The sequence below is a fragment of the Rana temporaria genome, chromosome 1 (genome assembly GCF_905171775.1).
Source record: "Rana temporaria chromosome 1, aRanTem1.1, whole genome shotgun sequence".
NCBI lineage: Eukaryota > Metazoa > Chordata > Amphibia > Anura > Ranidae > Rana > Rana temporaria.
Window position 1 is genome coordinate 681,840,136 of NC_053489.1, and position 14,637 is coordinate 681,854,772.

Here is a 14,637-nt window from a genome sequence, read left to right on the forward strand (position 1 = left end):
CTCTACTCTCCTTAGTCCCCTGCACACTAGAGTGGACAAAAAAGTGCCCAGATGTGTTTAGATCTACTTTAACATGTTGACCATGACACTCCACCATTATCAATAAATAAATCATTCTACCATCCTCTATTGGAATTGCCCCATATCTACTTTGTGAAATGACAGAGGCTCTGACTGAAAGCCTATGAGGCGATTGATATTCTGCAGTCACCCCATAATGTCTCCCTCTCATATGCTCTAAAGGAGGAATACATTGAAAGTATTTTGGTGCTAGAGTTCAGCTTGCCCTGGAAAGTTCTGGAGGCTCCTTGTCCAGCTTCCCCGACCCTATTGTGTGTAAATCACCCTGTGTCTCTAATAGGGGCACAGGGTGAATGAGAACCCCCACTAGGATCTGTGCTAGTCAGACTCAATGCTGTATATATAATGTGTGCTGTCTCATTACGTTGTATACTATTTGCTGTGATGGTTTGGGGTGTGACTGTATTATATTGTGACTGTCTGCCTCAACTATTATGGGATGTGTCTTGGTGTGAGGAAAGAGAGAGGGGGGATTTCTCCAGCAGCCCCCCTGCTAAGACTGTTTACTGATGAGAAGTTAAACACACCTGACCTGTGTGTCCATTGTCATTGGACAGTTTAACCCGCCCTGTTTTCCAAGGGTGGGGGGAAGTGTTTTGAAGTGGGATCTGTATAACATGTGCTTGAATAAAGTAGTTTTTAACACAGAGGTGTTGTCTGGTGACTGGGGGGGGGGGCTGGAGAGTCTTAGATGGTGCTGGTTCCCAACAGAGGAAGCATTGATGGCGGACCAAGTTTTGGTGAGGACAAGGGTTTGTCACAACTCCATTTACCAGAAGGTGTACATTCTTGTCTGTTATCTATTGTAAAATGGAGTGCCATGATATGTACAGTAAAGAGGAGCTTAGGTGTCCCCCGAACTCTCCTCTACACAAACTTTAAAGTCACACATGTCCATATAAGATCCCTGCTGTCACTAACTTGCCACCTCTTTTGATTATGAAAGCTTATGAGTTGAATAGAATGTCTTATGCTGGGCCATGTTTTTTTTTTTTTTTTTTTAAATATCATTTATACATTTCAGTAAGGATGAGCTGCGCTAATCACAGGCAGTGAGACATTTCCCAATCTCCGCAGCTGCGGAGATTGGGAGTGCCGACTTCCGGGCGGGCTCTTCACGTGGGCTGTGAGAACACGCCAAAGCTCATCCTTACATTTCAGTAAAATAAAAGCTTGCTCCCATCTTATTGTTGTTCCTTTTTATCTTTAAATTATTTTTTTGGAATATAATAGCATGTGAAAGTCTATTCTACACATATCCTGTTTGAAATTGTATTTATATTCTCAGTCACAGCAGATCAGCACAGAGTTAGATTTTGGGGTTCCTCTGCTGGCACTGTGTTAGGCTGCATTCACACCTAGGCGTACAAAATCGTGGCGTTTTGTCCCGCGAATTGCGGCGACAAATTGCGCGTTTTGTACCGCGATTGTGAATGCAGCCTCACCCCCTCTATGGAGATGGTTCACATCTCCTATGCCGAACGCCGCCTGAAAAAAAGGTCCGGGACTTTTTTGCAGGCGTACGGCGTTCGGCGTGGAGATGTGAACCATCTCCATAGAGGGCAATGTGTTTTCATCCCTCCAGCGTCTCGGGGCTGCTGCGGCATCACACTACAGGCGACAAAATGCCTAGGTGTGAATGGGGGCTTATGTCTGGTGGATTATTACTGATGGTGGGAGCACACATATAAGCGCCCGAGAAGATACTAATATCTTCTTCAGGGAAAACAGCGTCTCAGTTTTTTTTTCTGAAAAATTTCAAAGGGGCAGATCCACAGAGCGAGTACGCCGGCGTATCTACTGATACGCTGGCGTACTTTTAAATTACCTGCGTCGTATCTTTGGTTTGAATCCTCAAACCAAGATATGACGGCATCTGGGTTAGATCCGACAGGTGTACGTCCTCGTACGCCTTCGGATCTAAGATGCAATACTTTGGCGTCCGCTGGCTGGCGTTCACGTCGTTTTCCGCGTCGGGTATGCAAATTGGCTATTTCCGACGATCTACGAACGTACGAGCGGCCGGCGCATTTTTTTACGGCGTCTCTAGTCGGCTTTTACCGGCGTATAGTTAAAGCTGCTATTTTGTCGCGTATAGTTAAACCTGCCATGTTAAGTATGGCTGTCGTTCCTGCGTTTATTTTGGATTTTTTTTTTCTTTTTTTGCGTAAGTCGTCCGTGAATCGGGATGGACGTAATTCATGTCTAAGTTAAAAAAAAATGACGTTGCGACGTCATTTAGCGCAATGCACGGCGGGAAATTTAGAAACGGAGCATGCGCAGTTCATTCGGCGCGGGGACGCGCTTCATTTAAATGAAACACGCCCCCTAATCGCCGATTTGCATTCCGCCGCCAGAGATAGACTACGCCGCCGTAACTTACGGCGCAAATTCTTTGGGAATTCGAACCGGCCAAAAGTAAGTTACAGCGGCGTAACGTATCTCACATACGCTGCACCCATCTATTTATATGTGGATCTGGCCCATAATGTTTCAATTGCCTCAGTGTCTAATGCAGCTTACACACGATCATTTTTCGGCATGAAAAAAAAACGTAGTTTTTCAGCATGTCCAAAAAACAAAGTTTTTCCAACTTCATCATTAAAAACGACGTTGCCCACACACCATCGTTTTTAAAAAATGATGAACAAAGCACAGTGACGCACAACACGTACGACGGCACTCTAAAGGAGAAGTTCTATTCGCCTTTGGGCTGCTTTAGCTGATTCCGTGTTAGACAGTAAAAGACGATTCACACTTTTCTGTTACAGCATGATGAATGTGCTTACTCCATTATGAACGGTAGTTTTACCTGAATGAGCGCTCCCGTCTCATAACTTGCTTCTGAGCATGCGCGAGTTTAAAACGTCGTTTTAGCCCACACACGATCATTCTTTACAACCCGAAAAACAAAATTTTTTAAAATGACGTTAAAAAATGTTGCATGTTCGAAAAAAAAAATTGACGTTTTTCAGAAACTTAAAAAACGATGTGCAGCCCACACACGATCATTTTAAATGACGTTTTTTAAAAACAAAATTTTTTTCATGCTGAAAAATTATCGTGTGTGTACGCGGCATAAGAGACGGGTCTTAACCACTTAAGGACCGCCTCCTGCACATATACGTCGGCAGAATGGCACGGCTGGGCACAAGCACGTACAGGTACGTGCTGTGCCATTGTCCAGCCGTGGGTCGCAGGCCCATGACCCGGTCCGAAGCTCCGCTACCACGGGACCCACGGACTCGATCGCCGCTGGAGTCCCGCGATCGCTCCCCAGAGCTGAAGAACGGGGAGAGCCGCATGTAAACACAGCTTTCCCGTTCTTCACTGTGGCGGCGTCATCGATCGTGTCATCCCTTTTATAGGGAAACACAATCGATGACATCACACCTACAGCCACACCCCCCTACAGTTGTAAACACACTTGAGGTCACACATAACCCCATCAGCGCCCCTTGTGGTTAACTCCTAAACTGCAATTGTCATTTTCACAGTAATCGGTGCATTTTAAATGCATTTTTTGCTGTGAAAATGACAATGGTCCCAAAAATGTGTCAAAATTGTCCGATGTGTCCGCCATAATGTCGCAGTCACAAAAAAAATCGCTGATCGCCGCTAATTAGTAGTAAAAAAATGTTTATTTTATAAAAATGCAACAAAACTATCCCCTATTTTGTAAACGCTATAAATTTTGCGCAAACCAACCGATAATCGCTTATTGTGATTTTTTTTTTACCAAAAATAGGTAGAAGAATACGTATCGGCCTAAACTGAGGAAAACATTTTTTTTTTATATATTTTTGGGGGATATTTATTATAGCAAAAAGTAAAAAATATTGAATTTTTTTCAAAATTGTCGCTCTATTTTTGTTTATAGCGCAAAAAATAAAAACCGCAGAGGTGATCAAATACCACCAAAAGAAAGCTCTATTTGTGGGGAAAAAAGGACGCCAATTTTGTTTGGGATCCACGTCGCACGACCGCGCAATTGTCCGTTAAAGCGACACAGTGCTGAATCGCAAAAAGGGTCAAGGTCCTTTAGCTGCATTTTGGTCCGGGTCTTAAGTGGTTAAAACCCTTTAATTATTGGTTTTCTGAAGGCAGCAATGAAGAATAGACCACTGGTGACGGCCTTTTTCCTTAATTATAATATGTCTCGTCTTGAAAGCCTTGCTAGAGCCTCTGTTTGCCCTGATAACTTTGTTATAAAACATATTCAATAAAAATCTCATATTCAATAAAAATTTCTTGAATGGAAAAAGGAACACAAACTAAAAAGGACCAACAATTCTGAAAAAAAAGCTATTTACTAATTTCTATCGCAAAAATATATATATATAAATTTCACTTGGATACATTGTTGTATGATCGTGCAATTGCCAGTTAAAGTACTGCAGTGCTGAATAGCAAAACATGCTCTGGTCATGAAGGTGGTAAAATCGTCTGGAGCTGGTTTAGAAATATGAATTAAAGCAGAGCTCCACCTAAAAGGGGAAGCTCCGCTTATCTGCCCCTCCTCCGGTGCCACATTTGGCACCTTTTGAGAGGGAACGGGTACCTGGTTTTGAAAGGTACACATTCCCACTTCCGGGTGATCTCACCACGGCAAGATCACCTGGAAATGCAGCCCCCTCCTCCTTCCCCTGCTGATGGGCCAATCACGAAGAGCAGCATGCTTTACGCATGTGCAGTAGGGAACTGGCTGTGATGCTGCAAGGCTTCACTTCCGGGTTCCCTTACAAGCAATGGCAGCACCCAAGAGCCGATCAAAAAAATGGCTGAGGTGAAGACATCGCTGGATTCCAGGACAGGTAAGTGTTCTAATATTAGAGGAAGTCCAGCCTGGGTAAGTTTGGCTGGGCTTCTCCTAAGGCCCCTTTCACACTGGGGCGTTATTCGAGCGAAGCCGCATCTGCAATCCCAATGTGCCGGTAAAGCACCGCTCTAAGACCCTAACGTTTTAGGGCGTTTTTGCGGTGCCTCAGTGTGAAAGGGTAAGACGTTTTTACAGCGCTTCCAATTCATTTCAATGTAGAGGTGCGTTTTTGGAGCGTTTTTATCAGCGCCCAAAAGCTGCTCCAAAGATGCTGCTTGCAGTGTGAAAGGGTCCATTGAGATTCATTTAGAGCGTTTTTATGAGCGTTTTAATAGCACGATTTTTAACGCTAAAACGCTGTAAAAACGCTTCAGTGTGAAAGGGGTCTAAGTGTCACAGGAGTGCAATTTGCAGAGAGCCGTCTTAACAACTTAACGACCGCCGCATGTATATTTACGTCCACAGAATGGCACGTACAGGCATATGGGCCCTTCCGCGGGTTGGGGGTCCGATCGGGACCCCCCCGCGCGCTACATGCGGCGGTCGGATTCCCGCGGGGAGCGATCCGGGACGAGGGCGCGGCTATTCGTTTCTAGCCGCCCCCTCGTGATCGCTCCCCGGAGCTGAGGAACGGGGAGAGCCGTATGTAAACACAGCTTCCCCGTGCTTCACTGTGGCGCTGCATCGGTCGAGTGATCCCTTTTATAGGGAGACTCGATCGATGACGTTAGTCCTACAGCCACACCCCCCTACAGTTGTAAACACACACAAAGTGAAACATAACTCCTACAGCGCCCCCTGTGGTTAACTCCCAAACTGCAACTGTCATTTTCACAATAATCAATGCAATTTAAATGCATTTTTTGCTGTGAAAATGACAATGGTCCCAAAAATGTGTCAAAATTGTCCGAAGTGTCCGCCATAATGTCGCAGTTACGAAAAAAATCGCTGATCGCCGCCATTAGTAGTAAAAAAAAAAAAAAAAAATTACAAAATAGGGGATAGTTTTATTAACGCTATAAATTTTGCGCAAACCAATCGATAAACGCTTATTGCGATTTTTTTTTAACAAAAATAGGTAGAAGAATACGTATCGGCCTAAACTGAGGGAAAAAAAATGTATATATGTTTTTGGGGGATATTTATTATAGCAAAAAGTAAAAAATATTGCATTTTTTTCAAAATTGTCGCTCTATTTTTGTTTATAGCGCAAAAAATAAAAAACGCAGAGGTGATCAAATACCACCAAAAGAAAGCTCTATTTGTGGGGAAAAAAGGACGCCAATTTTGTTTGGGAGCCACGTCGCACGACCGCGCAATTGTCTGTTAAAGCGACGCAGTGCCGAATTGTAAAAACGCCTTTGGGCATTTAGCAGCATATTGGTCCGGGGCTTAAGTGGTTAAACTCCAGTAAGCGTGGAGAAGCAGAGCAGGAGAGCTTCTGATTGACGGTCAGCAGCCTTCCTCTCTGGGATCTGAGAGAACCGAGCCATCATCCTTGTTCGGTGGCTCGGTTCTCTCCATCCACCTCGGTAAGTATTATTCGGGGAAAAACCCCTAACCCATATTTCTCCTTTAAAAGTCAGCAGCCACAGCATTTGTAGCTGCTGACTTTTTTTTTTTTTTTCTGAAGGAGCCTGGAGCTCCGTTTAAGAATGAATAATTTTATGTATAACTCAGCCCGAAATTCCCTTGTTCCCTAAAGGCCAATTCACACCACGTTCCGTTGGACTATGTTGGGCAGAATGCATCACCTCTGGGTTGCTTGATCACACCATCACTCTGCCATTGTGTGAGCTGAAATAAAAGTATAGCAGGCCAAACGTTTCTCAATGCAGTGCGATGAAATCCAACCCGCGACCAATAGAACTTTGTTGCTATATCACATTGTGAAATTTCATAAAGTTTGTTTTAAAAAAAAAGTAGTTATCCCTCAAAACACAGCAGCTGGTGTGTGGTATGATGCTATCTCGTTGTCTGGTCAGCATCGTCCATAACAATCTCTACCTTCGGGTGCCTCCAATTGTGCTGTTCTCACGCTCCATTGGTCTTTCCGGGTAAGCAGTGCATGAGCCTATGGATCCCCAATTCTTATGCTATATAATTTTCATAATTTTTCCTCTGTTACATTATATACCTGTTATGGCTGTAAGACCCCTTTCACACTGAGGAGTTTTTCAGGCGGTACAGCGCTAAAAATAGCGCCGCTATACCACCTGAAAAACTCCTGCACTGCATACTCAATGTGAAAGCCGGAGGTGAGAGGAGCGGCGTGTATACTGCTCCTTCACCGCTCCTTCCCATTAAAAACAATGGGAACCACGGCAATACCGCCCGCAACGCGGGCGGTATTAACCCTTTAACAGCCGCTAGCGGGGGTTAATACTGCACCGCTAGCGGACGAATCCCGCGGCAAATCCGACGGTATAGCACCACTATTTTTAGCGGCGCTATACCGCCACCGCGGCTCCCGCCCCAGTGTGAAAGGGGCCTTATAGATATGGTCTCATAGTCAAACTTATTTTGCAGATGATACGACTGATTCCTTCTGAGGAAGCGGCTTTTGGCACGAAACATGTAGAGGACCATGTCAAGATCTAAATTCTGGTGCCCCTTGTGTTCACTCGGGGTTCATCGACCTGTTTGAATATTGTGAACATTGCACGTCTGTAACTATTGATTGAAAACCGTTTGTATTAGGGCTGTTACTGATCAAAATGTTTGTGTTCGATATATCATTTTTTTTTTTTTTAATCGATTAATCGACTAATTTCGATTAATTATAACACACATACAGATCCAACTACTTTTAGCTAATTTCCTTGCAGGCTGATTCCCAGTGCAGCCACCAACCACTGGAAAAATGGATAGCGGGATACAAAAACACACAAAGGCAGCGCTTGGTGGGAATAGCATTAAAACTTTTATAGTCTTCAAGTAGGTAACAAAATATATATTGCACTGGAGATAAAATCGATGTAGCTACATAAACTGTAAAAATGGTGCGAGTAATACCAAACAGTAGCAAAAACAGTCATAAAAACATGTAGCTAAGTATGATACTGGTATAAAAATGTGTACAATGATACCACTGCTGAACCCAGATGAGTCCGTCGGCATGTACTGTACATGTCCCGTGAAGGGAACCATCACAACTCCCAGTGGATGGCTGTAGAATCCCAGGTTGATAGAGGGAAGTGTAACAGCCCTTGCGTGTGGCAGATAGTAAGGTCCCGCAGATATGAAGACGCAGCAAAGGAGCCCTTTAGATGGACACGGCAAGCCCCGCCGTGACATCGCCGGCTTCAGGGAGTTCCGTCGGAGATCCGGTGGAGAGGTGAGTACAAATCAAAATAATTTTGATCGATCAAAAAAATTTAAGATTAATCGATGAATTAATAGTTAATTTCCACAGCCCTAGTTTGTATTATTGTCCCCTTCCCATTTTAATCATGTTTCCTATTCAATAATTTGTTATATTTTATTATATTCTCGCCTAATCCTTGGGTACCGAGATAGTCCAATTTTCTATAATCATGCCAGGGGCATGTTTGGGCCAGCCCCAGGTATTCCCTTCTATTAGTAACTATTGTGGATGATGGTACCCGCCCCTATTCCTAGACCATTTCGATAGAGGCATACCCTTAAACTATAATCTCTACTGTACAACAGGATTTTCATTCACAGCAGATATCTTCGGTAAATAGTTTCTGTATTTATTGGTGTATAACACTCACTTTTTTACCCTGAAAATGGAGGGTAAGCTGTGCCTGGGTGTTATACGCAGGGGGCTGTGGAAAGTTTTTTCCTGAAACTTCCCTCTTAAAGTTAGGGTGCGTGTTATACGCCGATAAATACGGTATTTCATATAATAATTATTGTAATTTATGATTTTTTTGATTGTTATAGATTCCTGAAAGATAACAGTTTTAGGAATTCCATTTTTTCATGATTCTGGACTATCTTTCACAAACTTCAACCTCTGCTCACAGTCTATTCCAGTGATGGCGAACCTTGGCACCCCAGATGTTTTTGAACTACATTTCCCATGATGCTCAGCTACATTGCAAAGTGCATGAGCATGATGGGAAATGTAGTTCCAAAACATCTGGGGTGCCAAGGTTCGCCATCACTGGTCTATTCTATATAACTGCTCAATCTATTCTAATATAATCCTCAGTGAGAAAAATACAAACCTGACAGGGGTTCTACTCTTGCTTAAATTTAGTATACAAAAAACTTTTTATTGGTCCGTATTGCTATCGGAGTTCCCCTCACATCCTGTCTGGTAAATTGTTGTCAGCAGGACAGGAAGTGAAAGGAAACTTCTGACAGAGCCCTGAATAGCGGTAAAAACTGACAGAGGGTCTAATCCTTCCACACACCATCCAAAACTGAAATAAAAACAAAAATCATTTTGGCTATAGATGCACTGCACAGGTACAGGCTCCGGGGCTCTCATCCCAATACTGCCTACATTATCTAGTGCTGCCTTTCTCAACCTTTTGAACAAAGAAGAACCCTTTGAATAACTTTCTGGTCTTAGGGAACCCCTACTAAAAATGTGTGCTTTGGAGGGGGCTGTGAGCTGGCCTTCTACCCACAGACTATGGGCCAGAAGAAGCGCTGGCCTCTGCCGGCTGCAGTTGGAAAACAGGAGACACAGGTCTGGCAGAGGTGCCCAGCCGGGGTATCAGAGATCTGTCACAGTGGTGGCAGCAGTGAGATGTCTCCTGCAGTCCGGGACATCCAAACCACCACCAGGATTCAAGATCTGGGCAGCCGCCGAGGAGCAATACGGGATCCGTCACATCTACAACTCATGATACAATAGTGTGATGGACAGTGGTAAGAAGGGTTCCTTACACTTGTGAACAATGGGAAGAATTACTCCCTTACAGAGAGCCATAAAGATCAATGGTGTCAGTAGGAACTTATCTGAGAGGCAGAAATTGCTCTTTGCTCATGGAACCCCTAGCAACCTCTGGAGGAACCCTGTTTGAAAAACCCTGATCTAGTGTTTCACTGACCCAGAACAAGCATGCAGCCAGTGAAGCCTGAACAATCTGACCTCCTGCATGCTTGTTCCTGGTCAGTGACAATCTAGGTAGTGAAGGGAGGTTTAGGATAAGGTTGACTACCTGGGAGCCTGCAGCTTTATAAAAAAAATGAGTAATGGTGTCCACTGCTTCCTCTTACTGGCTATTGCACCAAATTATCTGACCTGTGATGTCACCAGTCTCTGGGCAGATTTTTCACCTCTCAGATATCTTTATACAACCTTCATATTCCCCTATATAAAACACAGCATGGAGGGGCTCTGTGGAGGTGTCGGATCGGGTCACACAGATCATAAAAAGAGATCCGCCTGGCCTCATAATCCAGATCTATCCTGACTCTCTTACTGGAGACATTGCCAGGTAATATGATCTCCTGCCTGCCATGTATCACTGAGTAATGATTACCCCACCCCCTCTCTAAACACCAGGACTTCCTATTACATCCAATCTCTGACTGACCTCCTCTCCTGTCTATACTGGGGTAACACATTCCTATTTTCCAGTACAATAATCCCCCCGACAGCCACTTCCCAGTAATATCTCCCTGAGGAGAAACTCTGACTGCTCATCACCTGAGGACCCTGAAATCTCTCTGGCATTTCTGGGCGGTTCTGGTGTGATTATGAGAAGGATGCAGTTTTCCTGTCATATATGTAGATCATTACCAGCTGTCTTCACCTCCAGCAATATGTCTGTAACCCTCGACACCTCCCATGTTTCCTGTACAGCCCCAATATTTGGTCCTCCAGCCTGGTGGTGCAAGTGTTGTATGGCGGGGTAGGGATGGGGAGGTCTCTTGGATGGTTGTATGGTGGGGGAGGGTTGAGGACATCCCCTGAGTGATTGTATGGTGGGGGAGGGTTGAGGACATCTCCTGAGTGATTGTATGGTGGGGGAGGGTTGAGGACATCTCTTGGATGGTTGTATGGTGAGGGAGGGTTAAGGACATCTCCTGGATGGTCCAGCATTGATGTGACCTTTGTAGTAGAATGTGAATAGACCTCTGTGCTTGTACATTTAGCCCAGACATGATATCAGATAAACCTGTGTGTAATATCCCCGCCACATCCAGATCCCTTCTGTCATGGAGGAGTCAATCAAGTGTCTCTCTCTGTCCTTATCATCTCAACCCTCAGTATCACACAAGTCACCTGTGTCTGATTCCTGTAGGACAGTCAGTGGATCCGTCATATTACACAGCTCCTCAATGTCCCCCATCTTCCTGGACAACTCCTCCTTCTTTATTTCCAACTGTTGGATCATATCAGACAGTGACAGAGAGACACGCTCTGCCTGCCCAGAGATCTCACTCAGGACTCTTCTCCAGGTCTCCTGAGGTCTCTGAACAGGACAGGGACTCTCTTGGTTTCATCATCTGCTTTTCCTTGTACTTTCCTCCTGTGTTCCTGCAGACTCTGGACTCTTTTCTCCATCTCCTCTCTCTTGTTGGGAGAACACATTATTGATAGTAGTCACTGTAACACAGATAGGATTTGTGTTCTCAGTCAGAAAACTTCCCTTCATGTACTGAGATGTATTGTAGTATGGTCAAGGTGTAGAAGTGTCATCAGCACACCAAGGATTCCTAAAAATGGTCCAAAGCTTTATTCATATGGTCAGATGGTACACATACAACGTTTAGAAGCCTCACAGGGCCCCTTCGTCACTTGCCTGAGAGATGTTCTGTATGTGTAAAGTGAATCTCTGAAGGAAATGTGTTCAAATAATAATTTGCCCAGATGTCTTCATCGTAAAATTGACTGTGGAGTCACGTTTTAGGGTTAAAGTGGCTCCAGAACAGCCAAAATGTCAGCTTTCATCCATGTAGCCTTTACAATCCCATTTGAAGAGAAAAAAAATATATATAATAAAAAAAAAGGCAAGTTTGGCATCATAGCATTAAAATTTCTTTTATCGAAGTGACTGATTATATTTACATGTAGACATATATGTGCAATCATACATAACGGCCTGGCACAAGTCCATGCAGAAGGGAAGGGGAAATATGTGCTTGAAATAACGGATCCGACTAGTGGCGGCTGGTGCTCAAAATTTTTGGGGGGGCGCAAATGAAAAAAAAAAAATTGCAGCCTCACTGTGCCTATCAAATGCAGCCACTGTGCCATCAATTGTCACCACTGTGCCATGCCATCAAACGCAGCCACTGTGCCATCAATTGTCACCACTGTGCCATGCCATCAAAAGCAGTCACTATGCCATCAAACGCAGTCACTATGCCATCAATTCACACCACTGTGCCATGCCAAACGCAGCCACTGTGCCATCAATTATCACCACTCTGCCATGCCATCAAAAGCAGTCACTATGCCATCAAACGCAGTCACTATGCCATCAATTCGCACCACTGTGCCATGCCAAATGCAGCCACTGTGCCATCAATTGTCACCACTGTGCCATCAATTGTCACCACTGTGCCATGCCATCAAACGCAGCCACTGTGCCCCTCAATTGTCGCCACTGTGCCCATTGTTGCCACTGTGCATGTCACCACTGTGCCCTGTAAAATGCACTTACCTTTCTGCTTCCACGTCCCTCGATGACGCTTCAGCCAATCAGGTTACCAATAACCAGAATAGGCAAACCTGATTGGCTGAGACAGCCGTCAGTCTTATCCTCGGAACGCACCCCCCCCATGCGTTCCGAGGATAGACATCCAGGAGACGAGGGCTGTACTCGGAAAGCCTATCAGAGCCGCTGGCTCTGATAGGCACTTCCGCACAGCCAACCAGCTGCCGTTATTCAGGTATCCGGCGCCCAAGTTTCGGCCATCTGAATAGACCAGCGGCAGCTGGCAACAATAACATACATTCATGCAATGCATTTGCGAGAGCCAGAGGGGGCAGCGCCCTCTATAGACGGACCGCCATCACTGCAGTATAAGTAAAACGACATTTTAGGGAAAATAAAAAGTCTTAGGCCACGTACACACGATCAGTCCATCGATGAGAACGGTTAACCTGATGAAGCTGTCTGATGTGCCACACACCATCGGTTAATGAACCGATCGTGTCAGAACGCGGTGACGTAAAACACAACGATGTGCTGAAAAAAAAAAACGAAGTTCAATGCTTCCAAGCATACGTCGACTTGATTCTTGGCATGCGGTGGGTTTTAACCAATGCTTTTGCATACCAACGACCGGTTTTGATCCATCGGTTCAATTTTAAAGCAAGTTCTCTTTTTTTGACCAAAGGATAACTGACCGATGGGGCCCACACACGATCGGTTTGGACCGATGAAACGGTCCTTCAGTCTGTTTTCATCGGTTTTGACCGATCGTGTGTACGCGGCCATAAAGGGCCCGTTTTTTGTACTACAGGAGGATGGGGGGGGGGGGGGGGGGTGGCGCCCGGACGCCCCCTATGGACGGGCTGCCACTTGATCCGACAATATACAATTTAACAGACTTGTTTCATGTACACTTCTGGTTTGGCGTAGGCATGCATAACCACCAAAACCTTCACCAAAATGAATTGTGTTGACTTTAATAGTTTACCCTCCTCTCTTCTAGGTTTGTGGGAAACATGAAGGCTGCCACTGCATTCCTCTTATCTAGTGACTGTACCAGATCAGTGACTAGAGTACTGAAATCAGAACACTTAGTTGCTAGGGGGAAGGGATACAACTTCCATTTTATTGTCTTCTGTGCCTTGTCTAGGGGAAAACCACCAAGACCTAGACACAAACACTCTTTGGGCCTTGTACTTTTCCTTAACCACTTAAGCCCCGGACCATATTGCTGGTCAAAAGACCAGAGCACTTTTTGCGATTCGGCACTGCGTCGCTTTAACTGACAATTGCGCGGTCGTGCGACGTGGCTTCCAACCAAAATTGGCGTAGTTTTTTTCCCACAAATAGAGCTTTCTTTTGGTGGTATTTGATCACCTCTGCGGTTTTTAGTTTTTGCGCTATAAACAAAAATAGATCGGCAATTTAGAAAAGAAAAATGAATATTTTTTACTTTTTGCCATAATAAAATATCCCCCAAAAATATATATATAAAAAAAAACGTTTTTTTTCCTCAGTTTAGGCCGATACGTATTCTTCTACATATTTTTCGTAAAAATAAATAAATAAAATCGCCATTAGCGTTTATTGTTTGGTTTGCGCGAAAGTTATAGCGTTTACAAAATAAGGGGTAGTTTTATGGCATTTTTATAAAAAAAATAATTCTTACTAGTAATGGCGGCGATCAGCGATTTTTTTCGGTACTGCGACATTATGGCGGACACTTTTGACACATTTTTGGGACCATTGGCATTTTTATAGCGATCAGTGCTATAAAAATGCATTGATTACTATAAAAATGCCACTGGCAGGGAAGGGGTTAACACTAGGGGGCGGGGAAGGGCTTAAGTATGTTCCCTGGGTGTGTTCTAACTGTAGGGGGGGTGGCCTCACTAGGGGAAATGACTGATCTTCTGTTCATACATTGTATGAATAGACGGTCAGGCATTTCTCCCCTGACAGGACCGGGAGCTGTGTGTTTACACACACAGCTCCCAGTCCCCGCTCTGTAACGAGCGGGTGCCCGGCGGTGATTGAGCACGCGCGTGGGAGTCAGGAGCGCGTGGCCGCTTCGCGAGGTGACGTTATACTACGTGCTCTCACGCAGGGGAGCCGACCTGCCGCTGTAGAACTGCGGCGGCTGGTCGG